This window comes from Salvia hispanica, chromosome 4 (genome assembly GCF_029641045.1).
Source record: "Salvia hispanica isolate PSC_SH4W2 chromosome 4, Shi_PSC_v1, whole genome shotgun sequence".
NCBI lineage: Eukaryota > Viridiplantae > Streptophyta > Magnoliopsida > Lamiales > Lamiaceae > Salvia > Salvia hispanica.
Genome location: NC_142695.1, coordinates 27,434,147 through 27,459,433, shown reverse-complemented (window position 1 = coordinate 27,459,433; position 25,287 = coordinate 27,434,147). Strand labels below are relative to the sequence as shown.

The following is a 25,287-nucleotide window of genomic DNA, read 5'->3' as shown; positions in this document are numbered from 1 at the left end:
TCGATTCGCGGTTGGCGAGTAAAATGAAAAAAAGCTACGACAATCTCCACGAGCCGGTGATGAGCGGGTCCTACAACCTTAAACGTGCCGAAAAACAGTAGCTGCGAACTAAAAGTGGCCGAAATGGCTCGAAACGGCCTCTTTATGTTTCCCGAAGTAGCCACGGGATGTACCCGTATCTCTGCACGTGCGGGTCGGTGAGAGCTTCGCGGTGATATGTTGTGGGTCCCGTAACTCCTTCCGGATCAAAAGTTATGCTCGTCTGAAGGGTGGGGGATCAGAACCTGCGCACGGGAGCGTACGGTATGAAAGAATAAAGTGCGGGGCTATTGATGGGTGCGATCGTACCAGCACTAATGCACCGGATCCCATCAGAACTCCGAAGTTAAGCGTGCTTGGGCGAGAGTAGTACTAGGATGGGTGACCCCCTTGGAAGACCTCGTGTTGCACCTCTTTTTGCAAGTGCGTTCATTTTTATTTTTTTTTATGTTCGGTTGGTCTTGCTGTGGTCCGAAACTCGATTCGCGGTTGGCGAGTAAAATGAAAAAAAGCTACGACAATCTCCACGAGCCGGTGATGAGCGGGTCCTACAACCTTAAACGTGCCGAAAAACAGTAGCTGCGAACTAAAAGTGGCCGAAATGGCTCGAAACGGCCTCTTTATGTTTCCCGGAGTAGCCACGGGATGTACCCGTATCTCTGCACGTGCGGGTCGGTGAGAGCTTCGCGGTGATATGTTGTGGGTCCCGTAACTCCTTACGGATCAAAAGTTATGCCCGTCTGAAGGGTGGGGGATCAGAACCTGCGCACGGGAGCGTACGGTATGAAAGAATAAAGTGCGGGGCTATTGATGGGTGCGATCGTACCAGCACTAATGCACCGGATCCCATCAGAACTCCTAAGTTAAGCGTGCTTGGGCGAGAGTAGTACTAGGATGGGTGACCCCCTTGGAAGACCTTGTGTTGCACCTCTTTTTGCAAGTGCGTTCATTTTATTTTTTTTTCCGTTCGGTTGGTCTTGCTGTGGTCCGAAACTCGATTCGCGGTTGGCGAGTAAAATGAAAAAAAGCTACGACAATCTCCACGAGCCGGTGATGAGCGGGTCCTACAACCTTAAACGTGCCGAAAAACAGTAGCTGCGAACTAAAAGTAGCCGAAATGGCTCGAAACGGCCTCTTTATGTTTCCCGGAGTAGCCACGGGATGTACCCGTATCTCTGCCCGTGCGGGTCGGTGAGAGCTTCGCGGTGATATGTTGTGGGTCCCGTAACTCCTTCCGGATCAAAAGTTATGCTCGTCTGAAGGGTGGGGGATCAGAACCTGCGCACGGGAGCGTACGGTATGAAAGAATAAAGTGCGGGGCTATTGATGGGTGCGATCGTACCAGCACTAATGCACCGGATCCCATCAGAACTCCGAAGTTAAGCGTGCTTGGGCGAGAGTAGTACTAGGATAGGTGACCCCCTTGGAAGACCTCGTGTTGCACCTCTTTTTGCAAGTGCGTTCATTTTTATTTTTTTTCCGTTCGGTTGGTCTTGCTGTGGTCCAAAACTCGATTAGCGGTTGGCGAGTAAAATGAAAAAAAGCTACGACAATCTCCACGAGCCGGTGATGAGCGGGTCCTACAACCTTAAACGTGCCGAAAAACAGTAGCTGCGAACTAAAAGTGGCCGAAATGGCTCGAAATGGCCTCTTTTTGTTTCCCGGAGTAGCCACAGGATGTACCCGTATCGCTACACGTTCGGGTCGGTGAGAGCTTCGCGGTGATATGCTGTGGGTCCCGTAACTCCTTCCGGATCAAAAGTTATGCCCGTCTGAAGGGTGGGGGATCAGAACCTGCGCACGGGAGCGTACGGTATGAAAGAATAAAGTGCGGGGCTATTGATGGGTGCGATCGTACCAGCACTAATGCACCGGATCCCATCAGAACTCCGAAGTTAAGCGTGCTTGGGCGAGAGTAGTACTAGGATGGGTGACCCCCTTGGAAGACCTCGTGTTGCACCTCTTTTTGCAAGTGCGTTCATTTTTATTTTTTTTTCCGTTCGGTTGGTCTTGCTGTGGTCCGAAACTCGATTCGCGGTTGGCGAGTAAAATGAAAAAAAGCTACGACAATCTCCACGAGCCGGTGATGAGCGGGTCCTACAACCTTAAACGTGCCGAAAAACAGTAGCTGCGAACTAAAAGTGGCCGAAATGGCTCGAAACGGCCTCTTTATGTTTCCCGGAGTAGCCACGGGATGTACCCGTATCTCTGCACGTGCGGGTCGGTGAGAGCTTCGCGGTGATATGTTGTGGGTCCTGTAACTCCTTCCGGATCAAAAGTTATGCCCGTCTGAAGGGTGGGGGATCAGAACCTGCGCACGGGAGCGTACGGTATGAAAGAATAAAGTGCGGGGCTATTGATGGGTGCGATCGTACCAGCACTAATGCACCGGATCCCATCAGAACTCCGAAGTTAAGCGTGCTTGGGCGAGAGTAGTACTAGGATGGGTGACCCCCTTGGAAGACCTCGTGTTGCACCTCTTTTTGCAAGTGCGTTCATTTTTATTTTTTTTTCCGTTCGGTTGGTCTTGCTGTGGTCCGAAACTCGATTCGCGGTTGGCGAGTAAAATGAAAAAAAGCTACGACAATCTCCACGAGCCGGTGATGAGCGGGTCCTACAACCTTAAACGTGCCGAACAACAGTAGCTGCGAACTAAAAGTGGCCGAAATGGCTCGAAACGGCCTCTTTATGTTTCCCGGAGTAGCCACAGGATGTACCCGTATCGCTACACGTTCGGGTCGGTGAGAGCTTCGCGGTGATATGTTGTGGGTCCTGTAACTCCTTCCGGATCAAAAGTTATGCTCGTCTGAAGGGTGGGGGATCAGAACCTGCGCACGGGAGCGTACGGTATGAAAGAATAAAGTGCCGGGCTATTGATGGGTGCGATCGTACCAGCACTAATGCACCGGATCCCATCAGAACTCCGAAGTTAAGCGTGCTTGGGAGAGAGTAGTACTAGGATGGGTGACCCCCTTGGAAGACCTCGTGTTGCACCTCTTTTTGCAAGTGCGTTCATTTTTATTTTTTTTCCGTTCGGTTGGTCTTGCTGTGGTCCGAAACTCGATTCGCGGTTGGCGAGTAAAATGAAAAAAAGCTACGACAATCTCCACGAGCCGGTGATGAGCGGGTCCTACAACCTTAAACGTGCCGAAAAACAGTAGCTGCGAACTAAAAGTGGCCGAAATGGCTCGAAACGGCCTCTTTATGTTTCCCGGAGTAGCCACGGGATGTACCCGTATCTCTGCCCGTGCGGGTCGGTGAGAGCTTCGCGGTGATATGTTGTGGGTCCCGTAACTCCTTCCGGATCAAAAGTTATGCTCGTCTGAAGGGTGGGGGATCAGAACCTGCGCACGGGAGCGTACGGTATGAAAGAATAAAGTGCCGGGCTATTGATGGGTGCGATCGTACCAGCACTAATGCACCGGATCCCATCAGAACTCCGAAGTTAAGCGTGCTTGGGCGAGAGTAGTACTAGGATAGGTGACCCCCTTGGAAGACCTCGTGTTGCACCTCTTTTTGCAAGTGCGTTCATTTTTATTTTTTTTCCGTTCGGTTGGTCTTGCTGTGGTCCGAAACTCGATTCGCGGTTGGCGAGTAAAATGAAAAAAAGCTACGACAATCTCCACGAGCCGGTGATGAGCGGGTCCTACAACCTTAAACGTGCCGAAAAACTGTAGCTGCGAACTAAAAGTGGCCGAAATGGCTCGAAATGGCCTCTTTTTGTTTCCCGAAGTAGCCACAGGATGTACCCGTATCGCTGCACGTTCGGGTCGGCGAGAGCTTCACGGTGATATGTTGTGGGTCCCGTAACTCCTTCCGGATCAAAAGTTATGCCCGTCTGAAGGGTGGGGGATCAGAACCTGCGCACGGGAGCGTACGGTATGAAAGAATAAAGTGCGGGGCTATTGATGGGTGCGATCGTACCAGCACTAATGCACCGGATCCCATCAGAACTCCGAAGTTAAGCGTGCTTGGGCGAGAGTAGTACTAGGATGGGTGACCCCCTTGGAAGACCTCGTGTTGCACCTCTTTTTGCAAGTGCGTTCATTTTTATTTTTTTTTCCGTTCGGTTGGTCTTGCTGTGGTCCGAAACTCGATTCGCGGTTGGCGAGTAAAATGAAAAAAAGCTACGACAATCTCCACGAGCCGGTGATGAGCGGGTCCTACAACCTTAAACGTGCCGAACAACAGTAGCTGCGAACTAAAAGTGGCCGAAATGGCTCGAAACGGCCTCTTTATGTTTCCCGGAGTAGCCACGGGATTTACCCGTATCTCTGCACGTGCGGGTCGGTGAGAGCTTCGCGCTGATATGTTGTGGGTCCCGTAACTCCTTCCGGATCAAAAGTTATGCTCGTCTGTAGGGTGGGGGATCAGAACCTACGCACGGGAGCGTACGGTATGAAAGAATAAAGTGCCGGGCTATTGATGGGTGCGATCGTACCAGCACTAATGCACCGGATCCCATCAGAACTCCGAAGTTAAGCGTGCTTGGGAGAGAGTAGTACTAGGATGGGTGACCCCCTTGGAAGACCTCGTGTTGCACCTCTTTTTGCAAGTGCGTTCATTTTTATTTTTTTTCCGTTCGGTTGGTCTTGCTGTGGTCCGAAACTCGATTCGCGGTTGGCGAGTAAAATGAAAAAAAGCTACGACAATCTCCACGAGCCGGTGATGAGCGGGTCCTACAACCTTAAACGTGCCGAAAAACAGTAGCTGCGAACTAAAAGTGGCCGAAATGGCTCGAAACGGCCTCTTTATGTTTCCCGGAGTAGCCACGGGATGTACCCGTATCTCTGCCCGTGCGGGTCGGTGAGAGCTTCGCGGTGATATGTTGTGGGTCCCGTAACTCCTTCCGGATCAAAAGTTATGCTCGTCTGAAGGGTGGGGGATCAGAACCTGCGCACGGGAGCGTACGGTATGAAAGAATAAAGTGCCGGGCTATTGATGGGTGCGATCGTACCAGCACTAATGCACCGGATCCCATCAGAACTCCGAAGTTAAGCGTGCTTGGGCGAGAGTAGTACTAGGATAGGTGACCCCCTTGGAAGACCTCGTGTTGCACCTCTTTTTGCAAGTGCGTTCATTTTTATTTTTTTTCCGTTCGGTTGGTCTTGCTGTGGTCCGAAACTCGATTCGCGGTTGGCGAGTAAAATGAAAAAAAGCTACGACAATCTCCACGAGCCGGTGATGAGCGGGTCCTACAACCTTAAACGTGCCGAAAAACTGTAGCTGCGAACTAAAAGTGGCCGAAATGGCTCGAAATGGCCTCTTTTTGTTTCCCGAAGTAGCCACAGGATGTACCCGTATCGCTGCACGTTCGGGTCGGCGAGAGCTTCACGGTGATATGTTGTGGGTCCCGTAACTCCTTCCGGATCAAAAGTTATGCCCGTCTGAAGGGTGGGGGATCAGAACCTGCGCACGGGAGCGTACGGTATGAAAGAATAAAGTGCGGGGCTATTGATGGGTGCGATCGTACCAGCACTAATGCACCGGATCCCATCAGAACTCCGAAGTTAAGCGTGCTTGGGCGAGAGTAGTACTAGGATGGGTGACCCCCTTGGAAGACCTCGTGTTGCACCTCTTTTTGCAAGTGCGTTCATTTTTATTTTTTTTTCCGTTCGGTTGGTCTTGCTGTGGTCCGAAACTCGATTCGCGGTTGGCGAGTAAAATGAAAAAAAGCTACGACAATCTCCACGAGCCGGTGATGAGCGGGTCCTACAACCTTAAACGTGCCGAACAACAGTAGCTGCGAACTAAAAGTGGCCGAAATGGCTCGAAACGGCCTCTTTATGTTTCCCGGAGTAGCCACGGGATTTACCCGTATCTCTGCACGTGCGGGTCGGTGAGAGCTTCGCGCTGATATGTTGTGGGTCCCGTAACTCCTTCCGGATCAAAAGTTATGCTCGTCTGTAGGGTGGGGGATCAGAACCTACGCACGGGAGCGTACGGTATGAAAGAATAAAGTGCGGGGCTATTGATGGGTGCAATCGTACCAGCACTAATACACCGGATCCCATCAGAACTCCGAAGTTAAGCGTGCTTGGGCGAGAGTAGTACTAGGATGGGTGACCCCCTTGGAAGACCTCGTGTTGCACCTCTTTTTGCAAGTGTGTTCATTTTTTTTTTTTCCGTTCGGTTGGTCTTGCTGTGGTCCGAAACTCGATTAGCGGTTGGCGAGTAAAATGAAAAAAAGCTACGACAATCTCCACGAGCCGGTGATGAGCGGGTCCTAAAACCTTAAACGTGCCGAAAAACAGTAGCTGCGAACTAAAAGTGGCCGAAATGGCTCGAAATGGCCTCTTTTTGTTTCCCGGAGTAGCCACGGGATGTACCTGTATCTCTGCACGTGCGAGTCGGCGAGAGCTTCGCGGTGATATGTTGTGGGTCCCGTAACTCCTTACGGATCAAAAGTTATGCCCGTCTGAAGGGTGTGGGATCAGAACCTGCGCACGGGAGCGTACGGTATGAAAGAATAAAGTGCCGGGCTATTGATGGGTGCGATCGTACCAGCACTAATGCACCGGATCCCATCAGAACTCCGAAGTTAAGCGTGCTTGGGCGAGAGTAGTACTAGGATAGGTGACCCCCTTGGAAGACCTCGTGTTGCACCTCTTTTTGCAAGTGCGTTCATTTTTATTTTTTTTCCGTTCGGTTGGTCTTGCTGTGGTCTGAAACTCGATTAGCGGTTGGCGAGTAAAATGAAAAAAAGCTACGACAATCTCCACGAGCCGGTGATGAGCGGGTCCTACAACCTTAAACGTGCCGAAAAACAGTAGCTGCGAACTAAAAGTGGCCGAAATGGCTCGAAATGGCCTCTTTTTGTTTCCCGAAGTAGCCACAGGATGTACCCGTATCGCTGCATGTTCGGGTCGGCGAGAGCTTCGCGGTGATATGCTGTGGGTCCCGTAACTCCTTCCGGATTAAAAGTTATGCCCGTCTGAAGGGTGGGGGATCAGAACCTGCGCACGGGAGCGTACGGTATGAAAGAATAAAGTGCGGGGCTATTGATGGATGCGATCGTACCAGCACTAATGCACCGGATCCCATCAGAACTCCGAAGTTAAGCGTGCTTGGGCGAGAGTAGTACTAGGATGGGTGACCCCCTTGGAAGACCTCGTGTTGCACCTCTTTTTGCAAGTGCGTTCATTTTTATTTTTTTTTCCGTTCGGTTGGTCTTGCTGTGGTCCGAAACTCGATTCGCGGTTGGCGAGTAAAATGAAAAAAAGCTACGACAATCTCCACGAGCCGGTGATGAGCGGGTCCTAAAACCTTAAACGTGCCGAAAAACAGTAGCTGCGAACTAAAAGTGGCCGAAATGGCTCGAAATGGCCTCTTTTTGTTTCCCGGAGTAGCCACGGGATGTACCTGTATCTCTGCACGTGCGGGTCGGCGAGAGCTTCGCGGTGATATGTTGTGGGTCCTGTAACTCCTTACGGATCAAAAGTTATGCCCGTCTGAAGGGTGTGGGATCAGAACCTGCGCACGGGAGCGTACGGTATGAAAGAATAAAGTGCGGGGCTATTATGGGTGCGATCGTACCAGCACTAATGCACCAGATCCCATCAGAACTCCGAAGTTAAGCGTGCTTGGGCGAGAGTAGTACTAGGATGGGTGACCCCGTTGGAAGACCTCGTGTTGCACCTCTCTTTGCAAGTGCGTTCATTTTTATTTTTTTTTCCGTTCGGTTGGTCTTGCTGTGGTCCGAAACTCAATTAGCGGTTGGCGAGTAAATGAAAAAAAGCTACGACAATCTCCACGAGCCGGTGATGAGCGGGTCCTACAACCTTAAACGTGCCGAAAAACAGTAGCTGCGAACTAAAAGTGGCCGAAATGGCTCGAAATGGCCTCTTTTTGTTTCCCGGAGTATCCACGGGATGTACCCGTATCTCTGCACGTGCTGGTCGGCGAGAGCTTCGCGGTGATATGCTGTGGGTCCCGTAACTCCTTCCGGATCAAAAGTCATGCCCGTCTGAAGGGTGGGGGATCAGAACCTGCGCACGGGAGCGTACGGTATGAAAGAATAAAGTGCGGGGCTATTGATGGGTGCGATCGTACCAGCACTAATGCACCGGATCCAATCAGAACTCCGAAGTTAAGCGTGCTTGGGCGAGAGTAGTACTAGGATGGGTGACCCCCTTGGAAGACCTCGTGTTGCACCTCTTTTGGCAAGTGTGTTCATTTTTATTTTTTTTCCGTTCGGTTGGTCTTGCTGTGGTCCGAAACTCGATTAGCGGTTGGTGAGTAAAATGAAAAAAAGCTACGACAATCTCCACGAGCCGGTGATGAGCGGGTACTACAACCTTAAACGTGCCGAAAAACAGTAGCTGCGAACTAAAAGTGGCCGAAATGGCTCGAAATGGCCTATTTTTGTTTCCCGGAGTATCCACGGGATGTACCCGTATCTCTGCACGTGCTGGTCGGCGAGAGCTTCGCGGTGATATGCTGTGGGTCCCGTAACTCCTTCCGGATCAAAAGTCATGCCCGTCTGAAGGGTGGGGGATCAGAACCTGCGCACGGGAGCGTACGCTATGAAAGAATAAAGTGCGGGGCTATTGATGGGTGCGATCGTACCAGCACTAATACACCGGATCCGATCAGAACTTCGAAGTTAAGCGTGCTTGGGCGAGAGTAGTACTAGGATGGGTGACCCCCTTGGAAGACCTCGTGTTGCACCTCTTTTTGCAAGTGTGTTCATTTTTTTTTTTTCCGTTCGGTTGGACTTGCTGTGGTCCGAAACTCGATTAGCGGTTGGCGAGTAAAATGAAAAAAAGCTACGACAATCTCCACGAGCCGATGATGAGCGGGTCCTACAACCTTAAACGTGCCGAAAAACAGTAGCTGCGAACTAAAAGTGGCTGAAATGGCTCGAAACGGCCTCTTTTTGTTTCCCGGAGTAGCCACGGGATGTACCTGTATTTCTGCACGTGCGGGTCGGCGAGAGCTTCGCGGTGATATGCTGTGGGTCCCGTAACTCCTTCCGGATCAAAAGTTATGCCCGTCTGAAGGGTGGGGGATCAGAACCTGCGCACCTGCGCACGGGAGCGTACGGTATGAAAGAATAAAGTGCGGGGCTATTGATGGGTGCGATCGTACCAGCACTAATGCACCGGATCCCATCAGAACTCCGAAGTTAAGCGTGCTTGGGCGAGAGTAGTACTAGGATGGGTGACCCCCTTGGAAGACCTCGTGTTGCATCTCTTTTTGCAAGTGCGTTCATTTTTATTTTTTTTCCGTTCGGTTGGTCTTGCTGTGGTCCGAAACTCGATTAGCGGTTGGCGAGTAAAATGAAAAGAAGCTACGACAATCTCCACGAGCCGGTGATGAGCGGGTCCTACAACATTAAACGTGCCGAAAAACAGTAGCTGCGAACTAAAAGTGGCCGAAATAGCTCGAAACGGCCTCTTTATGTTTCCCGGAGTAGCCACGGGATGTACCCGTATCTCTGCACGTGCGGCTCGGCGAGAGCTTCGCGGTGATATGTTGTGGGTCCCGTAACTCCTTCCGGATCAAAAGTTATGCCCGTCTGAAGGGTGGGGGACCAGAACCTGCGCACGGGAGCGTACGGTATGAAAGAATAAAGTGCGGGGCTATTGATGGGTGCGATCGTACCAGCACTAATGCACCGGATCCCATCAGAACTCCGAAGTTAAGCGTGCTTGGGCGAGAGTAGTACTAGGATGAGTGACCCCGTTGGAAGACCTCGTGTTGCACCTCTCTTTGCAAGTGCGTTCATTTTTATTTTTTTTTCCGTTCGGTTGGTCTTGCTGTGGTCCGAAACTCAATTAGCGGTTGGCGAGTAAATGAAAAAAAGCTACGACAATCTCCACGAGCCGGTGATGAGCGGGTCCTACAACCTTAAACGTGCCGAAAAACAGTAGTTGCGAACTAAAAGTGGCCGAAATGGCTCGAAACGGCCTCTTTATGTTTCCCGGAGTAGCCACGGGATGTACCCGTATCTCTGCACGTGCTGGTCGGCGAGAGCTTCGCGGTGATATGCTGTGGGTCCCGTAACTCCTTCCGGATCAAAAGTTATGCCCGTCTGAAGGGTGGGGGATCAGAACCTGCGCACGGGAGCGTACGCTATGAAAGAATAAAGTGCGGGGCTATTGATGGGTGCGATCATACCATCACTAATGCAGCGGATCCCATTAGAACTCCGAAGTTAAGCGTTCTTGGGCGAGAGTAGTACTAGGATGGGTGACCCCCTTGGAAGACCTCGTGTTGCACCCCTTTTTGCAAGTGCGTTCATTTTTATTTTCTTTTCCGTTCGGTTGGACTTGCTGTGGTCCGAAACTCGATTAGCGGTTGGCGAGTAAAATGAAAAAAAGCTACGACAATCTCCACGAGCCGATGATGAGCGGGACCTACAACCTTAAACGTGCCGAAAAACAGTAGCTGCGAACTAAAAGTGGCTGAAATGGCTCGAAACGGCCTCTTTTTGTTTCCCGGAGTAGCCACGGGATGTACCTGTATTTCTGCACGTGCGGGTCGGCGAGAGCTTCGCGGTGATATGCTGTGGGTCCCGTAACTCCTTCCGGATCAAAAGTTATGCCCGTCTGAAGGGTGGGGGATCAGAACCTGCGCACGGGAGCGTACGGTATGAAAGAATAAAGTGCGGGGCTATTGATGGGTGCGATCGTACCAGCACTAATGCACCGGATCCCATCAGAACTCCGAAGTTAAGCGTGCTTGGGCGAGAGTAGTACTAGGATGGGTGACCCCCTTGGAAGACCTCGTGTTGCATCTCTTTTTGCAAGTGCGTTCATTTTTATTTTTTTTCCGTTCGGTTGGTCTTGCTGTGGTCCGAAACTCGATTAGCGGTTGGCGAGTAAAATGAAAAGAAGCTACGACAATCTCCACGAGCCGGTGATGAGCGGGTCCTACAACATTAAACGTGCCGAAAAACAGTAGCTGCGAACTAAAAGTGGCCGAAATAGCTCGAAACGGCCTCTTTATGTTTCCCGGAGTAGCCACGGGATGTACCCGTATCTCTGCACGTGCGGGTCGGCGAGAGCTTCGCGGTGATATGTTGTGGGTCCCGTAACTCCTTCCGGATCAAAAGTTATGCCCGTCTGAAGGGTGGGGGACCAGAACCTGCGCACGGGAGCGTACGGTATGAAAGAATAAAGTGCGGGGCTATTGATGGGTGCGATCGTACCAGCACTAATGCACCGGATCCCATCAGAACTCCGAAGTTAAGCGTGCTTGGGCAAGAGTAGTACTAGGATGAGTGACCCCGTTGGAAGACCTCGTGTTGCACCTCTCTTTGCAAGTGCGTTCATTTTTATTTTTTTTTCCGTTCGGTTGGTCTTGCTGTGGTCCGAAACTCGATTAGCGGTTGGTGAGTAAATGAAAAAAAGCTACGACAATCTCCACGAGCCGGTGATGAGCGGGTCCTACAACCTTAAACGTGCCGAAAAACAGTAGCTGCGAACTAAAAGTGGCCGAAATGGCTCGAAATGGCCTCTTTTTGTTTCCCGGTGTAGCCACGGGACGTACCCATATCTCTGCACGTGCGGGTCGGCGAGAGCTTCGCGGTGATATGCTGTGGGTCCCGTAACTCCTTCCGGATCAAAAGTTATGCCCGTCTGAAGGGTGGGGGATCAGAACCTGCGCACGGGAGCGTACGGTATGAAAGAATAAAGTGCGGGGCTATTGATGGGTGCGATCGTACCAGCACTAATGCACCAGATCCCATCAGAACTCCGAAGTTAAGCGTGCTTGGGCGAGAGTAGTACTAGGATGGGTGACCCCGTTGGAAGACCTCGTGTTGCACCTCTCTTTGCAAGTGCGTTCATTTTTATTTTTTTTTCCGTTCGGTTGGTCTTGCTGTGGTCCGAAACTCAATTAGCGGTTGGCGAGTAAATGAAAAAAAGCTACGACAATCTCCACGAGCCGGTGATGAGCGGGTCCTACAACCTTAAACGTGCCGAAAAACAGTAGCTGCGAACTAAAAGTGGCCGAAATGGCTCGAAACGGCCTCTTTATGTTTCCCGGAGTAGCCACGGGATGTACCCGTATCTCTGCACGTGCTGGTCGGCGAGAGCTTCGCGGTGATATGCTGTGGGTCCCGTAACTCCTTCCGGATCAAAAGTCATGCCCGTCTGAAGGGTGGGGGATCAGAACCTGCGCACGGGAGCGTACGGTATGAAAGAATAAAGTGCGGGGCTATTGATGGGTGCGATCGTACCAGCACTAATGCACCGGATCCAATCAGAACTCCGAAGTTAAGCGTGCTTGGGCGAGAGTAGTACTAGGATGGGTGACCCCCTTGGAAGACCTCGTGTTGCAACTCTTTTTGCAAGTGCGTTCATTTTTATTTTTTTTTCCGTTCGGTTGGTCTTGCTGTGATCCGAAACTCGATTAGCGGTTGGCGAGTAAAATGAAAAAAAGCTACGACAATCTCCACGAGCCGGTGATGAGCGGGTCCTACAACCTTAAACGTGCCGAAAAACAGTAGCTGCGAACTAAAAGTGGCCGAAATGGCTCGAAACGGCCTCTTTTTGTTTCCCGGAGTAGCAACGGGATGTACCTGTATCTCTGCACGAGCGGGTCGGGGAGAGCTTCGCGGTGATATGCTGTGTGTCCCGTAACTCCTTCCGGATCAAAAGTTATGCCCGTCTGAAGGGTGGGGGATCAGAACCTGCGCACGGGAGCGTACGCTATGAAAGAATAAAGTGCGGGGCTATTGATGGGTGCGATCGTACCAGCACTAATGCACCGGATCCCATCAGAACCCCGAAGTTAAGCGTGCTTGGGCGAGAGTAGTACTAGGATGGGTGACCCCCTTGGAAGACCTCGTGTTGCACCTCTTTTGGCAAGTGTGTTCATTTTTATTTTTTTTCCGTTCGGTTGGTCTTGCTGTGGTCCGAAACTCGATTAGCGGTTGGCGAGTAAAATGAAAAAAAGCTACGACAATCTCCACGAGCCGGTGATGAGCGGGTCCTACAACCTTTAACGTGCCGAAAAACAGTAGCTGCGAACTAAAAGTGGCCGAAATGGCTCGAAATGGCCTCTTTTTGTTTCCCGGAGTAGCCACGGGATGTACCTATATCTCTACACGTGCGGGTCGGCGAGAGCTTCGCGGTGATATGCTGTGGGTCCCGTAACTCCTTCCGGATCAAAAGTTATGCCCGTATGAAGGGTGGGAGATCAGAACCTGCGCACGGGAGCGTACGCTATGAAAGAATAAAGTGCGGGGCTATTGATGGGTGCGATCATACCATCACTAATGCAGCGGATCCCATTAGAACTCCGAAGTTAAGCGTTCTTGGGCGAGAGTAGTACTAGGATGGGTGACCCCCTTGGAAGACCTCGTGTTGCACCCCTTTTTGCAAGTGCGTTCATTTTTATTTTCTTTTCCGTTCGGTTGGACTTGCTGTGGTCCGAAACTCGATTAGCGGTTGGCGAGTAAAATGAAAAAAAGCTACGACAATCTCCACGAGCCGATGATGAGCGGGACCTACAACCTTAAACGTGCCGAAAAACAGTAGCTGCGAACTAAAAGTGGCTGAAATGGCTCGAAACGGCCTCTTTTTGTTTCCCGGAGTAGCCACGGGATGTACCTGTATTTCTGCACGTGCGGGTCGGCGAGAGCTTCGCGGTGATATGCTGTGGGTCCCGTAACTCCTTCCGTATCAAAAGTTATGCCCGTCTGAAGGGTGGGGGATCAGAACCTGCGCACGGGAGCGTACGGTATGAAAGAATAAAGTGCGGGGCTATTGATGGGTGCGATCGTACCAGCACTAATGCACCGGATCCCATCAGAACTCCGAAGTTAAGCGTGCTTGGGCGAGAGTAGTACTAGGATGGGTGACCCCCTTGGAAGACCTCGTGTTGCATCTCTTTTTGCAAGTGCGTTCATTTTTATTTTTTTTCCGTTCGGTTGGTCTTGCTGTGGTCCGAAACTCGATTAGCGGTTGGCGAGTAAAATGAAAAGAAGCTACGACAATCTCCACGAGCCGGTGATGAGCGGGTCCTACAACATTAAACGTGCCGAAAAACAGTAGCTGCGAACTAAAAGTGGCCGAAATAGCTCGAAACGGCCTCTTTATGTTTCCCGGAGTAGCCACGGGATGTACCCGTATCTCTGCACGTGCGGGTCGGCGAGAGCTTCGCGGTGATATGTTGTGGGTCCCGTAACTCCTTCCGGATCAAAAGTTATGCCCGTCTGAAGGGTGGGGGACCAGAACCTGCGCACGGGAGCGTACGGTATGAAAGAATAAAGTGCGGGGCTATTGATGGGTGCGATCGTACCAGCACTAATGCACCGGATCCCATCAGAACTCCGAAGTTAAGCGTGCTTGGGCGAGAGTAGTACTAGGATGAGTGACCCCGTTGGAAGACCTCGTGTTGCACCTCTCTTTGCAAGTGCGTTCATTTTTATTTTTTTTTCCGTTCGGTTGGTCTTGCTGTGGTCCGAAACTCGATTAGCGGTTGGTGAGTAAATGAAAAAAAGCTACGACAATCTCCACGAGCCGGTGATGAGCGGGTCCTACAACCTTAAACGTGCCGAAAAACAGTAGCTGCGAACTAAAAGTGGCCGAAATGGCTCGAAATGGCCTCTTTTTGTTTCCCGGTGTAGCCACGGGACGTACCCATATCTCTGCACGTGCGGGTCGGCGAGAGCTTCGCGGTGATATGCTGTGGGTCCCGTAACTCCTTCCGGATCAAAAGTTATGCCCGTCTGAAGGGTGGGGGATCAGAACCTGCGCACGGGAGCGTACGGTATGAAAGAATAAAGTGCGGGGCTATTGATGGGTGCGATCGTACCAGCACTAATGCACCAGATCCCATCAGAACTCCGAAGTTAAGCGTGCTTGGGCGAGAGTAGTACTAGGATGGGTGACCCCGTTGGAAGACCTCGTGTTGCACCTCTCTTTGCAAGTGCGTTCATTTTTATTTTTTTTTCCGTTCGGTTGGTCTTGCTGTGGTCCGAAACTCAATTAGCGGTTGGCGAGTAAATGAAAAAAAGCTACGACAATCTCCACGAGCCGGTGATGAGCGGGTCCTACAACCTTAAACGTGCCGAAAAACAGTAGCTGCGAACTAAAAGTGGCCGAAATGGCTCGAAACGACCTCTTTATGTTTCCCGGAGTAGCCACGGGATGTACCCGTATCTCTGCACGTGCTGGTCGGCGAGAGCTTCGCGGTGATATGCTGTGGGTCCCGTAACTCCTTCCGGATCAAAAGTCATGCCCGTCTGAAGGGTGGGGGATCAGAACCTGCGCACGGGAGCGTACGGTATGAAAGAATAAAGTGCGGGGCTATTGATGGGTGCGATCGTACCAGCACTAATGCACCGGATCCAATCAGAACTCCGAAGTTAAGCGTGCTTGGGCGAGAGTAGTACTAGGATGGGTGACCCCCTTGGAAGACCTCGTGTTGCAACTCTTTTTGCAAGTGCGTTCATTTTTATTTTTTTTTCCGTTCGGTTGGTCTTGCTGTGATCCGAAACTCGATTAGCGGTTGGCGAGTAAAATGAAAAAAAGCTACGACAATCTCCACGAGCCGGTGATGAGCGGGTCCTACAACCTTAAACGTGCCGAAAAACAGTAGCTGCGAACTAAAAGTGGCCGAAATGGCTCGAAACGGCCTCTTTTTGTTTCCCGGAGTAGCAACGGGATGTACCTGTATCTCTGCACGTGCGGGTCGGGGAGAGCTTCGCGGTGATATGCTGTGTGTCCCGTAACTCCTTCCGGATCAAAAGTTATGCCCGTCTGAAGGGTGGGGGATCAGAACCTGCGCACGGGAGCGTACGCTATGAAAGAATAAAGTGCGGGGCTATTGATGGGTGCGATCGTACCAGCACTAATGCACCGGATCCCATCAGAACCCCGAAGTTAAGCGTGCTTGGGCGAGAGTAGTACTAGGATGGGTGACCCCCTTGGAAGACCTCGTGTTGCACCTCTTTTGGCAAGTGTGTTCATTTTTATTTTTTTTCCGTTCGGTTGGTCTTGCTGTGGTCCGAAACTCGATTAGCGGTTGGCGAGTAAAATGAAAAAAAGCTACGACAATCTCCACGAGCCGGTGATGAGCGGGTCCTACAACCTTTAACGTGCCGAAAAACAGTAGCTGCGAACTAAAAGTGGCTGAAATGGCTCGAAACGGCCTCTTTTTGTTTCCCGGAGTAGCCACGGGATGTACCTGTATTTCTGCACGTGCGGGTCGGCGAGAGCTTCGCGGTGATATGCTGTGGGTCCCGTAACTCCTTCCGGATCAAAAGTTATGCCCGTCTGAAGGGTGGGGGATCAGAACCTGCGCACGGGAGCGTACGGTATGAAAGAATAAAGTGCGGGGCTATTGATGGGTGCGATCGTACCAGCACTAATGCACCGGATCCCATCAGAACTCCGAAGTTAAGCGTGCTTGGGCGAGAGTAGTACTAGGATGGGTGACCCCCTTGGAAGACCTCGTGTTGCATCTCTTTTTGCAAGTGCGTTCATTTTTATTTTTTTTCCGTTCGGTTGGTCTTGCTGTGGTCCGAAACTCGATTAGCGGTTGGCGAGTAAAATGAAAAGAAGCTACGACAATCTCCACGAGCCGGTGATGAGCGGGTCCTACAACATTAAACGTGCCGAAAAACAGTAGCTGCGAACTAAAAGTGGCCGAAATAGCTCGAAACGGCCTCTTTATGTTTCCCGGAGTAGCCACGGGATGTACCCGTATCTCTGCACGTGCGGGTCGGCGAGAGCTTCGCGGTGATATGTTGTGGGTCCCGTAACTCCTTCCGGATCAAAAGTTATGCCCGTCTGAAGGGTGGGGGACCAGAACCTGCGCACGGGAGCGTACGGTATGAAAGAATAAAGTGCGGGGCTATTGATGGGTGCGATCGTACCAGCACTAATGCACCGGATCCCATCAGAACTCCGAAGTTAAGCGTGCTTGGGCGAGAGTAGTACTAGGATGAGTGACCCCGTTGGAAGACCTCGTGTTGCACCTCTCTTTGCAAGTGCGTTCATTTTTATTTTTTTTTCCGTTCGGTTGGTCTTGCTGTGGTCCGAAACTCGATTAGCGGTTGGTGAGTAAATGAAAAAAAGCTACGACAATCTCCACGAGCCGGTGATGAGCGGGTCCTACAACCTTAAACGTGCCGAAAAACAGTAGCTGCGAACTAAAAGTGGCCGAAATGGCTCGAAATGGCCTCTTTTTGTTTCCCGGTGTAGCCACGGGACGTACCCATATCTCTGCACGTGCGGGTCGGCGAGAGCTTCGCGGTGATATGCTGTGTGTCCCGTAACTCCTTCCGGATCAAAAGTTATGCCCGTCTGAAGGGTGGGGGATCAGAACCTGCGCACGGGAGCGTACGCTATGAAAGAATAAAGTGCGGGGCTATTGATGGGTGCGATCGTACCAGCACTAATGCAGCGGATCCCATTAGAACTCCGAAGTTAAGCGTTCTTGGGCGAGAGTAGTACTAGGATGGGTGACCCCCTTGGAAGACCTCGTGTTGCACCCCTTTTTGCAAGTGCGTTCATTTTTATTTTCTTTTCCGTTCGGTTGGACTTGCTGTGGTCCGAAACTCGATTAGCGGTTGGCGAGTAAAATGAAAAAAAGCTACGACAATCTCCACGAGCCGATGATGAGCGGGACCTACAACCTTAAACGTGCCGAAAAACAGTAGCTGCGAACTAAAAGTGGCTGAAATGGCTCGAAACGGCCTCTTTTTGTTTCCCGGAGTAGCCACGGGATGTACCTGTATCTCTGCACGTGCGGGTCGGCGAGAGCTTCGCGGTGATATGCTGTGGGTCCCGTAACTCCTTCCGGATCAAAAGTTATGCCCGTCTGAAGGGTGGGGGATCAGAACCTGCGCACGGGAGCGTACGCTATGAAAGAATAAAGTGCGGGGCTATTGATGGGTGCGATCGTACCAGCACTAATACACCGGATCCCATCAGAACTCTGAAGTTAAGCGTGCTTGGGCGAGAGTAGTACTAGGATGGGTGACCCCCTTGGAAGACCTCGTGTTGCACCTCTTTTTGCAAGTGTGTTCATTTTTTTTTTTTCCGTTCGGTTGGTCTTGCTGTGGTCCGAAACTCGATTAGCGGTTGGCGAGTAAAATGAAAAAAAGCTACGACAATCTCCACGAACCTGTGATGAGCGGGTCCTACAACCTTAAACGTGCCGAAAAACAGTAGCTGCGAACTAAAAGTGGCCGAAATGGCTCGAAACGACCTCTTTTTGTTTCCCGGAGTAGCCACGGGATGTACCTGTATCTCTGCACGTGCGGGTCGGCGAGAGCTTCGCGGTGATATGCTGTGGGTCCTGTAATTCCTTCCGGATCAAAAGTTATGCCCGTCTGAAGGGTGGGAGATCAGAACCTGCGCACGGGAGCGTACGCTATGAAAGAATAAAGTGCGGGGCTATTGATGGGTGCGATCATACCATCACTAATGCAGCGGATCCCATTAGAACTCCGAAGTTAAGCGTTCTTGGGCGAGAGTAGTACTAGGATGGGTGACCCCCTTGGAAGACCTCGTGTTGCACCCCTTTTTGCAAGTGCGTTCATTTTTATTTTTTTTTCCGTTCGGTTGGACTTGCTGTGGTCCGAAACTCGATTAGCGGTTGGCGAGTAAAATGAAAAAAAGCTACGACAATCTGCACGAGCCGATGATGAGCGGGTCCTACAACCTTAAACGTGCCGAAAAACAGTAGCTGCGAACTAAAAGTGGCTGAAATGGCTCGAAACGGCCTCTTTTTGTTTCCCGGAGTAGCCACGGGATGTACCTGTATCTCTGCACGTGCGGGTCGGCGAGAGCTTCGCGGTGATATGCTGTGGGTCCCGTAACTCCTTCCGGATCAAAAGTTATGCCCGTCTGAAGGGTGGGGGATCAGAACCTGCGCACGGGAGCGTACGCTATGAAAGAATAAAGTGCGGGGCTATTGATGGGTGCGATCGTACCAGCACTAATACACCGGATCCCATCAGAACTCCGAAGTTAAGCGTGCTTGGGCGAGAGTAGTACTAGGATGGGTGACCCCCTTGGAAGACCTCGTGTTGCACCTCTTTTTGCAAGTGTGTTCATTTTTATTTTTTTTCCGTTCGGTTGGTCTTGCTGTGGTCCGAAACTCGATTAGCGGTTGGCGAGTAAAATGAAAAAAAGCTACGACAATCTCCACGAGCCGGTGATGAGCGGGTCCTACAACCTTTAACGTGCCGAAAAACAGTAGCTGCGAACTAAAAGTGGCTGAAATGGCTCGAAACGGCCTCTTTTTGTTTCCCGGAGTAGCCACGGGATGTACCTGTATTTCTGCACGTGCGGGTCGGCGAGAGCTTCGCGGTGATATGCTGTGGGTCCCGTAACTCCTTCCGGATCAAAAGTTATGCCCGTCTGAAGGGTGGGGGATCAGAACCTGCGCACGGGAGCGTACGGTATGAAAGAATAAAGTGCGGGGCTATTGATGGGTGCGATCGTACCAGCACTAATGCACCGGATCCCATCAGAACTCCGAAGTTAAGCGTGCTTGGGCGAGAGTAGTACTAGGATGGGTGACCCCCTTGGAAGACCTCGTGTTGCATCTCTTTTTGCAAGTGCGTTCATTTTTATTTTTTTTCCGTTCGGTTGGTCTTGCTGTGGTCCGAAACTCGATTAGCGGTTGGCGAGTAAAATGAAAAGAAGCTACGACAATCTCCACGAGCCGGTGATGAGCGGGTCCTACAACATTAAACGTGCCGAAAAACAGTAGCTGCGAACTAAAAGTGGCCGAAATAGCTCGAAACGGCCTCTTTATGTTTCCCGGAGTAGCCACGGGATGTACCCGTATCTCTGCACGTGCGGGTCGGCGAGAGCTTCGCGGTGATATGTTGTGGGTCCCGTAACTCCTTCCGGATCAAAAGTTATGCCCGTCTGAAGGGTGGGGGACCAGAACCTGCGCACGGGAGCGTACGGTATGAAAGAATAAAGTGCGGGGCTATTGATGGGTGCGATCGTACCAGCACTAATGCACCGGATCCCATCAGAACTCCGAAGTTAAGCGTGCTTGGGCGAGAGTAGTACTAGGATGAGTGACCCCGTTGGAAGACCTCGTGTTGCACCTCTCTTTGCAAGTGCGTTCATTTTTATTTTTTTTTCCGTTCGGTTGGTCTTGCTGTGGTCCGAAACTCGATTAGCGGTTGGTGAGTAAATGAAAAAAAGCTACGACAATCTCCACGAGCCGGTGATGAGCGGGTCCTACAACCTTAAACGTGCCGAAAAACAGTAGCTGCGAACTAAAAGTGGCCGAAATGGCTCGAAATGGCCTCTTTTTGTTTCCCGGTGTAGCCACGGGACGTACCCATATCTCTGCACGTGCGGGTCGGCGAGAGCTTCGCGGTGATATGCTGTGTGTCCCGTAACTCCTTCCGGATCAAAAGTTATGCCCGTCTGAAGGGTGGGGGATCAGAACCTGCGCACGGGAGCGTACGCTATGAAAGAATAAAGTGCGGGGCTATTGATGGGTGCGATCGTACCAGCACTAATGCAGCGGATCCCATTAGAACTCCGAAGTTAAGCGTTCTTGGGCGAGAGTAGTACTAGGATGGGTGACCCCCTTGGAAGACCTCGTGTTGCACCCCTTTTTGCAAGTGCGTTCATTTTTATTTTCTTTTCCGTTCGGTTGGACTTGCTGTGGTCCGAAACTCGATTAGCGGTTGGCGAGTAAAATGAAAAAAAGCTACGACAATCTCCACGAGCCGATGATGAGCGGGACCTACAACCTTAAACGTGCCGAAAAACAGTAGCTGCGAACTAAAAGTGGCTGAAATGGCTCGAAACGGCCTCTTTTTGTTTCCCGGAGTAGCCACGGGATGTACCTGTATCTCTGCACGTGCGGGTCGGCGAGAGCTTCGCGGTGATATGCTGTGGGTCCCGTAACTCCTTCCGGATCAAAAGTTATGCCCGTCTGAAGGGTGGGGGATCAGAACCTGCGCACGGGAGCGTACGCTATGAAAGAATAAAGTGCGGGGCTATTGATGGGTGCGATCGTACCAGCACTAATACACCGGATCCCATCAGAACTCCGAAGTTAAGCGTGCTTGGGCGAGAGTAGTACTAGGATGGGTGACCCCCTTGGAAGACCTCGTGTTGCACCTCTTTTTGCAAGTGTGTTCATTTTTTTTTTTTCCGTTCGGTTGGTCTTGCTGTGGTCCGAAACTCGATTAGCGGTTGGCGAGTAAAATGAAAAAAAGCTACGACAATCTCCACGAACCTGTGATGAGCGGGTCCTACAACCTTAAACGTGCCGAAAAACAGTAGCTGCGAACTAAAAGTCGCCGAAATGGCTCGAAACGACCTCTTTTTGTTTCCCGGAGTAGCCACGGGATGTACCTGTATCTCTGCACGTGCGGGTCGGCGAGAGCTTCGCGGTGATATGCTGTGGGTCCTGTAATTCCTTCCGGATCAAAAGTTATGCCCGTCTGAAGGGTGGGAGATCAGAACCTGCGCACGGGAGCGTACGCTATGAAAGAATAAAGTGCGGGGCTATTGATGGGTGCGATCATACCATCACTAATGCAGCGGATCCCATTAGAACTCCGAAGTTAAGCGTTCTTGGGCGAGAGTAGTACTAGGATGGGTGACCCCCTTGGAAGACCTCGTGTTGCACCCCTTTTTGCAAGTGCGTTCATTTTTATTTTTTTTTCCGTTCGGTTGGACTTGCTGTGGTCCGAAACTCGATTAGCGGTTGGCGAGTAAAATGAAAAAAAGCTACGACAATCTGCACGAGCCGATGATGAGCGGGTCCTACAACCTTAAACGTGCCGAAAAACAGTAGCTGCGAACTAAAAGTGGCTGAAATGGCTCGAAACGGCCTCTTTTTGTTTCCCGGAGTAGCCACGGGATGTACCTGTATCTCTGCACGTGCGGGTCGGCGAGAGCTTCGCGGTGATATGCTGTGGGTCCCGTAACTCCTTCCGGATCAAAAGTTATGCCCGTCTGAAGGGTGGGGGATCAGAACCTGCGCACGGGAGCGTACGCTATGAAAGAATAAAGTGCGGGGCTATTGATGGGTGCGATCGTACCAGCACTAATACACCGGATCCCATCAGAACTCCGAAGTTAAGCGTGCTTGGGCGAGAGTAGTACTAGGATGGGTGACCCCCTTGGAAGACCTCGTGTTGCACCTCTTTTTGCAAGTGTGTTCATTTTTTTTTTTTCCGTTCGGTTGGTCTTGCTGTGGTCCGAAACTCGATTAGCGGTTGGCGAGTAAAATGAAAAAAAGCTACGACAATCTCCACGAACCTGTGATGAGCGGGTCCTACAACCTTAAACGTGCCGAAAAACAGTAGCTGCGAACTAAAAGTGGCCGAAATGGCTCGAAACGGCCTCTTTTTGTTTCCCGGAGTAGCCACGGGATGTACCTGTATCTCTGCACGTGCGGGTCGGCGAGAGCTTCGCGGTGATATGCTGTGGGTCCTGTAATTCCTTCCGGATCAAAAGTTATGCCCGTCTGAAGGGTGGGAGATCAGAACCTGCGCACGGGAGCGTACGCTATGAAAGAATAAAGTGCGGGGCTATTGATGGGTGCGATCATACCATCACTAATGCAGCGGATCCCATTAGAACTCCGAAGTTAAGCGTTCTTGGGCGAGAGTAGTACTAGGATGGGTGACCCCCTTGGAAGACCTCGTGTTGCACCCCTTTTTGCAAGTGCGTTCATTTTTATTTTTTTTTCCGTTCGGTTGGACTTGCTGTGGTCCGAAACTCGATTAGCGGTTGGCGAGTAAAATGAAAAAAAGCTACGACAATCTGCACGAGCCGATGATGAGCGGGTCCTACAACCTTAAACGTGCCGAAAAACAGTAGCTGCGAACTAAAAGTGGCTGAAATGGCTCGAAACGGCCTCTTTTTGTTTCCCGGAGTAGCCACGGGATGTACCTGTATCTCTGCACGTGCGGGTCGGCGAGAGCTTCGCGGTGATATGCTGTGGGTCCCGTAACTCCTTCCGGATCAAAAGTTATGCCCGTCTGAAGGGTGGGGGATCAGAACCTGCGCACGGGAGCGTACGCTATGAAAGAATAAAGTGCGGGGCTATTGATGGGTGCGATCGTACCAGCACTAATACACCGGATCCCATCAGAACTCCGAAGTTAAGCGTGCTTGGGCGAGAGTAGTACTAGGATGGGTGACCCCCTTGGAAGACCTCGTGTTGCACCTCTTTTTGCAAGTGTGTTCATTTTTTTTTTTTCCGTTCGGTTGGTCTTGCTGTGGTCCGAAACTCGATTAGCGGTTGGCGAGTAAAATGAAAAAAAGCTACGACAATCTCCACGAACCTGTGATGAGCGGGTCCTACAACCTTAAACGTGCCGAAAAACAGTAGCTGCGAACTAAAAGTGGCCGAAATGGCTCGAAACGACCTCTTTTTGTTTCCCGGAGTAGCCACGGGATGTACCTGTATCTCTGCACGTGCGGGTCGGCGAGAGCTTCGCGGTGATATGCTGTGGGTCCTGTAATTCCTTCCGGATCAAAAGTTATGCCCGTCTGAAGGGTGGGAGATCAGAACCTGCGCACGGGAGCGTACGCTATGAAAGAATAAAGTGCGGGGCTATTGATGGGTGCGATCATACCATCACTAATGCAGCGGATCCCATTAGAACTCCGAAGTTAAGCGTTCTTGGGCGAGAGTAGTACTAGGATGGGTGACCCCCTTGGAAGACCTCGTGTTGCACCCCTTTTTGCAAGTGCGTTCATTTTTATTTTTTTTTCCGTTCGGTTGGACTTGCTGTGGTCCGAAACTCGATTAGCGGTTGGCGAGTAAAATGAAAAAAAGCTACGACAATCTGCACGAGCCGATGATGAGCGGGTCCTACAACCTTAAACGTGCCGAAAAACAGTAGCTGCGAACTAAAAGTGGCTGAAATGGCTCGAAACGGCCTCTTTTTGTTTCCCGGAGTAGCCACGGGATGTACCTGTATCTCTGCACGTGCGGGTCGGCGAGAGCTTCGCGGTGATATGCTGTGGGTCCCGTAACTCCTTCCGGATCAAAAGTTATGCCCGTCTGAAGGGTGGGGGATCAGAACCTGCGCACGGGAGCGTACGCTATGAAAGAATAAAGTGCGGGGCTATTGATGGGTGCGATCGTACCAGCACTAATGCACCGGATCCCATCAGAACCCCGAAGTTAAGCGTGCTTGGGCGAGAGTAGTACTAGGATGGGTGACCCCCTTGGAAGACCTCGTGTTGCACCTCTTTTGGCAAGTGTGTTCATTTTTATTTTTTTTCCGTTCGGTTGGTCTTGCTGTGGTCCGAAACTCGATTAGCGGTTGGCGAGTAAAATGAAAAAAAGCTACGACAATCTCCACGAGCCGGTGATGAGCGGGTCCTACAACCTTAAACGTGCCGAAAAACAGTAGCTGCGAACTAAAAGTGGCCGAAATGGCTCGAAATGGCCTCTTTTTGTTTCCCGGAGTAGCCACGGGATGTACCTATATCCCTACACGTGCGGGTCGGCGAGAGCTTCGCGGTGATATGCTGTGGGTCCCGTAACTCCTTCCGGATCAAAAGTTATGCCCGTATGAAGGGTGGGAGATCAGAACCTGCGCACGGGAGCGTACGCTATGAAAGAATAAAGTGCGGGGCTATTGATGGGTGCGATCATACCATCACTAATGCAGCGGATCCCATTAGAACTCCGAAGTTAAGCGTTCTTGGGCGAGAGTAGTACTAGGATGGGTGACCCCCTTGGAAGACCTCGTGTTGCACCCCTTTTTGCAAGTGCGTTCATTTTTATTTTCTTTTCCGTTCGGTTGGACTTGCTGTGGTCCGAAACTCGATTAGCGGTTGGCGAGTAAAATGAAAAAAAGCTACGACAATCTCCACGAACCGGTGATGAGCGGGTCCTACAACCTTAAACGTGCCGAAAAATAGTAGCTGCGAACTAAAAGTGGCCGAAATGGCTCGAAACGGCCTCTTTTTGTTTCCCGGAGTAGCCACGGGATGTACCTGTATCTCTGCACGTGCGGGTCGGCGAGAGCTTCGCGGTGATATGTTGTGGGTCCCGTAACTCCTTCCGGATCAAAAGTTATGCCCGTCTGAAGGGTGGGAGATCAGAACCTGCGCACGGGAGCGTACGCTATGAAAGAATAAAGTGCGGGGCTATTGATGGGTGCGATCGTACCAGCACTAATGCAGCGGATCCCATCAGAACTCCGAAGTTAAGCGTTCTTGGGCGAGAGTAGTACTAGGATGGGTGACCCCCTTGGAAGACCTCGTGTTGCACCCCTTTTTGCAAGTGCGTTCATTTTTATTTTTTTTTTCCGTTCGGTTGGACTTGCTG

The 25,287-nt window shown here is 51.2% G+C and overlaps 34 non-coding genes and 15 pseudogenes across 34 annotated transcripts; all 49 read left to right on the top strand.

The window, feature by feature from the left end:
• Window positions 1-334: 334 nt before the first annotated feature.
• On the top strand, window positions 335-453 carry LOC148927980 (5S ribosomal RNA). The gene has a single exon (XR_016129189.1). It is a non-coding gene; the product is annotated as a 5S ribosomal RNA (ribosomal RNA).
• A 398-nt stretch (window positions 454-851) lies between these two features.
• Window positions 852-970, top strand: LOC148927979 (5S ribosomal RNA; annotated as a pseudogene).
• Window positions 971-1,367: 397 nt separating this feature from the next.
• On the top strand, window positions 1,368-1,486 carry LOC148927978 (5S ribosomal RNA). The gene has a single exon (XR_016129489.1). It is a non-coding gene; the product is annotated as a 5S ribosomal RNA (ribosomal RNA).
• Window positions 1,487-1,883: 397 nt separating this feature from the next.
• LOC148927977 (5S ribosomal RNA) lies at window positions 1,884-2,002 on the top strand. Its single transcript, XR_016129187.1, has one exon. It is a non-coding gene; the product is annotated as a 5S ribosomal RNA (ribosomal RNA).
• A 398-nt stretch (window positions 2,003-2,400) lies between these two features.
• On the top strand, window positions 2,401-2,519 carry LOC148927976 (5S ribosomal RNA). Its single transcript, XR_016129186.1, has one exon. It is a non-coding gene; the product is annotated as a 5S ribosomal RNA (ribosomal RNA).
• Window positions 2,520-2,917: 398 nt separating this feature from the next.
• Window positions 2,918-3,036, top strand: LOC148927975 (5S ribosomal RNA). The gene has a single exon (XR_016129603.1). It is a non-coding gene; the product is annotated as a 5S ribosomal RNA (ribosomal RNA).
• A 397-nt stretch (window positions 3,037-3,433) lies between these two features.
• LOC148927974 (5S ribosomal RNA) lies at window positions 3,434-3,552 on the top strand. The gene has a single exon (XR_016129488.1). It is a non-coding gene; the product is annotated as a 5S ribosomal RNA (ribosomal RNA).
• Window positions 3,553-3,949: 397 nt separating this feature from the next.
• On the top strand, window positions 3,950-4,068 carry LOC148927973 (5S ribosomal RNA). Its single transcript, XR_016129185.1, has one exon. It is a non-coding gene; the product is annotated as a 5S ribosomal RNA (ribosomal RNA).
• Window positions 4,069-4,466: 398 nt separating this feature from the next.
• LOC148927972 (5S ribosomal RNA) lies at window positions 4,467-4,585 on the top strand. Its single transcript, XR_016129602.1, has one exon. It is a non-coding gene; the product is annotated as a 5S ribosomal RNA (ribosomal RNA).
• Window positions 4,586-4,982: 397 nt separating this feature from the next.
• LOC148927971 (5S ribosomal RNA) lies at window positions 4,983-5,101 on the top strand. Its single transcript, XR_016129487.1, has one exon. It is a non-coding gene; the product is annotated as a 5S ribosomal RNA (ribosomal RNA).
• A 397-nt stretch (window positions 5,102-5,498) lies between these two features.
• Window positions 5,499-5,617, top strand: LOC148927970 (5S ribosomal RNA). The gene has a single exon (XR_016129184.1). It is a non-coding gene; the product is annotated as a 5S ribosomal RNA (ribosomal RNA).
• A 398-nt stretch (window positions 5,618-6,015) lies between these two features.
• Window positions 6,016-6,134, top strand: LOC148927969 (5S ribosomal RNA). Its single transcript, XR_016129255.1, has one exon. It is a non-coding gene; the product is annotated as a 5S ribosomal RNA (ribosomal RNA).
• A 395-nt stretch (window positions 6,135-6,529) lies between these two features.
• LOC148927968 (5S ribosomal RNA) lies at window positions 6,530-6,648 on the top strand. The gene has a single exon (XR_016129486.1). It is a non-coding gene; the product is annotated as a 5S ribosomal RNA (ribosomal RNA).
• A 397-nt stretch (window positions 6,649-7,045) lies between these two features.
• On the top strand, window positions 7,046-7,164 carry LOC148927967 (5S ribosomal RNA). Its single transcript, XR_016129428.1, has one exon. It is a non-coding gene; the product is annotated as a 5S ribosomal RNA (ribosomal RNA).
• Window positions 7,165-7,561: 397 nt separating this feature from the next.
• LOC148927966 (5S ribosomal RNA) lies at window positions 7,562-7,680 on the top strand. The gene has a single exon (XR_016129470.1). It is a non-coding gene; the product is annotated as a 5S ribosomal RNA (ribosomal RNA).
• A 397-nt stretch (window positions 7,681-8,077) lies between these two features.
• LOC148927965 (5S ribosomal RNA) lies at window positions 8,078-8,196 on the top strand. The gene has a single exon (XR_016129522.1). It is a non-coding gene; the product is annotated as a 5S ribosomal RNA (ribosomal RNA).
• A 397-nt stretch (window positions 8,197-8,593) lies between these two features.
• On the top strand, window positions 8,594-8,712 carry LOC148927964 (5S ribosomal RNA; annotated as a pseudogene).
• A 403-nt stretch (window positions 8,713-9,115) lies between these two features.
• Window positions 9,116-9,234, top strand: LOC148927963 (5S ribosomal RNA). The gene has a single exon (XR_016129295.1). It is a non-coding gene; the product is annotated as a 5S ribosomal RNA (ribosomal RNA).
• Window positions 9,235-9,631: 397 nt separating this feature from the next.
• Window positions 9,632-9,750, top strand: LOC148927962 (5S ribosomal RNA). The gene has a single exon (XR_016129586.1). It is a non-coding gene; the product is annotated as a 5S ribosomal RNA (ribosomal RNA).
• A 397-nt stretch (window positions 9,751-10,147) lies between these two features.
• LOC148927961 (5S ribosomal RNA) lies at window positions 10,148-10,266 on the top strand (annotated as a pseudogene).
• A 398-nt stretch (window positions 10,267-10,664) lies between these two features.
• Window positions 10,665-10,783, top strand: LOC148927960 (5S ribosomal RNA). The gene has a single exon (XR_016129294.1). It is a non-coding gene; the product is annotated as a 5S ribosomal RNA (ribosomal RNA).
• Window positions 10,784-11,180: 397 nt separating this feature from the next.
• LOC148927959 (5S ribosomal RNA) lies at window positions 11,181-11,299 on the top strand (annotated as a pseudogene).
• A 397-nt stretch (window positions 11,300-11,696) lies between these two features.
• Window positions 11,697-11,815, top strand: LOC148927958 (5S ribosomal RNA). Its single transcript, XR_016129469.1, has one exon. It is a non-coding gene; the product is annotated as a 5S ribosomal RNA (ribosomal RNA).
• A 397-nt stretch (window positions 11,816-12,212) lies between these two features.
• LOC148927957 (5S ribosomal RNA) lies at window positions 12,213-12,331 on the top strand (annotated as a pseudogene).
• A 398-nt stretch (window positions 12,332-12,729) lies between these two features.
• On the top strand, window positions 12,730-12,848 carry LOC148927956 (5S ribosomal RNA). Its single transcript, XR_016129519.1, has one exon. It is a non-coding gene; the product is annotated as a 5S ribosomal RNA (ribosomal RNA).
• Window positions 12,849-13,245: 397 nt separating this feature from the next.
• On the top strand, window positions 13,246-13,364 carry LOC148927955 (5S ribosomal RNA; annotated as a pseudogene).
• A 398-nt stretch (window positions 13,365-13,762) lies between these two features.
• LOC148927954 (5S ribosomal RNA) lies at window positions 13,763-13,881 on the top strand. The gene has a single exon (XR_016129292.1). It is a non-coding gene; the product is annotated as a 5S ribosomal RNA (ribosomal RNA).
• Window positions 13,882-14,278: 397 nt separating this feature from the next.
• LOC148927953 (5S ribosomal RNA) lies at window positions 14,279-14,397 on the top strand. Its single transcript, XR_016129584.1, has one exon. It is a non-coding gene; the product is annotated as a 5S ribosomal RNA (ribosomal RNA).
• Window positions 14,398-14,794: 397 nt separating this feature from the next.
• Window positions 14,795-14,913, top strand: LOC148927952 (5S ribosomal RNA). Its single transcript, XR_016129468.1, has one exon. It is a non-coding gene; the product is annotated as a 5S ribosomal RNA (ribosomal RNA).
• A 397-nt stretch (window positions 14,914-15,310) lies between these two features.
• On the top strand, window positions 15,311-15,429 carry LOC148927951 (5S ribosomal RNA; annotated as a pseudogene).
• A 398-nt stretch (window positions 15,430-15,827) lies between these two features.
• LOC148927950 (5S ribosomal RNA) lies at window positions 15,828-15,946 on the top strand. The gene has a single exon (XR_016129517.1). It is a non-coding gene; the product is annotated as a 5S ribosomal RNA (ribosomal RNA).
• A 397-nt stretch (window positions 15,947-16,343) lies between these two features.
• On the top strand, window positions 16,344-16,462 carry LOC148927949 (5S ribosomal RNA). Its single transcript, XR_016129291.1, has one exon. It is a non-coding gene; the product is annotated as a 5S ribosomal RNA (ribosomal RNA).
• A 397-nt stretch (window positions 16,463-16,859) lies between these two features.
• Window positions 16,860-16,978, top strand: LOC148927948 (5S ribosomal RNA). The gene has a single exon (XR_016129583.1). It is a non-coding gene; the product is annotated as a 5S ribosomal RNA (ribosomal RNA).
• Window positions 16,979-17,375: 397 nt separating this feature from the next.
• Window positions 17,376-17,494, top strand: LOC148927947 (5S ribosomal RNA; annotated as a pseudogene).
• A 398-nt stretch (window positions 17,495-17,892) lies between these two features.
• On the top strand, window positions 17,893-18,011 carry LOC148927946 (5S ribosomal RNA). Its single transcript, XR_016129305.1, has one exon. It is a non-coding gene; the product is annotated as a 5S ribosomal RNA (ribosomal RNA).
• Window positions 18,012-18,406: 395 nt separating this feature from the next.
• Window positions 18,407-18,525, top strand: LOC148927945 (5S ribosomal RNA; annotated as a pseudogene).
• A 398-nt stretch (window positions 18,526-18,923) lies between these two features.
• LOC148927944 (5S ribosomal RNA) lies at window positions 18,924-19,042 on the top strand. Its single transcript, XR_016129130.1, has one exon. It is a non-coding gene; the product is annotated as a 5S ribosomal RNA (ribosomal RNA).
• Window positions 19,043-19,439: 397 nt separating this feature from the next.
• Window positions 19,440-19,558, top strand: LOC148927943 (5S ribosomal RNA). The gene has a single exon (XR_016129290.1). It is a non-coding gene; the product is annotated as a 5S ribosomal RNA (ribosomal RNA).
• A 397-nt stretch (window positions 19,559-19,955) lies between these two features.
• On the top strand, window positions 19,956-20,074 carry LOC148927942 (5S ribosomal RNA). Its single transcript, XR_016129582.1, has one exon. It is a non-coding gene; the product is annotated as a 5S ribosomal RNA (ribosomal RNA).
• A 397-nt stretch (window positions 20,075-20,471) lies between these two features.
• On the top strand, window positions 20,472-20,590 carry LOC148927941 (5S ribosomal RNA; annotated as a pseudogene).
• Window positions 20,591-20,988: 398 nt separating this feature from the next.
• LOC148927940 (5S ribosomal RNA) lies at window positions 20,989-21,107 on the top strand. Its single transcript, XR_016129129.1, has one exon. It is a non-coding gene; the product is annotated as a 5S ribosomal RNA (ribosomal RNA).
• A 395-nt stretch (window positions 21,108-21,502) lies between these two features.
• Window positions 21,503-21,621, top strand: LOC148927939 (5S ribosomal RNA; annotated as a pseudogene).
• A 398-nt stretch (window positions 21,622-22,019) lies between these two features.
• LOC148927938 (5S ribosomal RNA) lies at window positions 22,020-22,138 on the top strand. Its single transcript, XR_016129128.1, has one exon. It is a non-coding gene; the product is annotated as a 5S ribosomal RNA (ribosomal RNA).
• Window positions 22,139-22,533: 395 nt separating this feature from the next.
• LOC148927937 (5S ribosomal RNA) lies at window positions 22,534-22,652 on the top strand (annotated as a pseudogene).
• Window positions 22,653-23,050: 398 nt separating this feature from the next.
• On the top strand, window positions 23,051-23,169 carry LOC148927936 (5S ribosomal RNA). The gene has a single exon (XR_016130115.1). It is a non-coding gene; the product is annotated as a 5S ribosomal RNA (ribosomal RNA).
• A 395-nt stretch (window positions 23,170-23,564) lies between these two features.
• On the top strand, window positions 23,565-23,683 carry LOC148927935 (5S ribosomal RNA; annotated as a pseudogene).
• A 398-nt stretch (window positions 23,684-24,081) lies between these two features.
• On the top strand, window positions 24,082-24,200 carry LOC148927934 (5S ribosomal RNA). Its single transcript, XR_016129516.1, has one exon. It is a non-coding gene; the product is annotated as a 5S ribosomal RNA (ribosomal RNA).
• Window positions 24,201-24,597: 397 nt separating this feature from the next.
• LOC148927933 (5S ribosomal RNA) lies at window positions 24,598-24,716 on the top strand (annotated as a pseudogene).
• A 398-nt stretch (window positions 24,717-25,114) lies between these two features.
• Window positions 25,115-25,233, top strand: LOC148927932 (5S ribosomal RNA; annotated as a pseudogene).
• The last annotated feature ends 54 nt before the right edge of the window (window positions 25,234-25,287 follow it).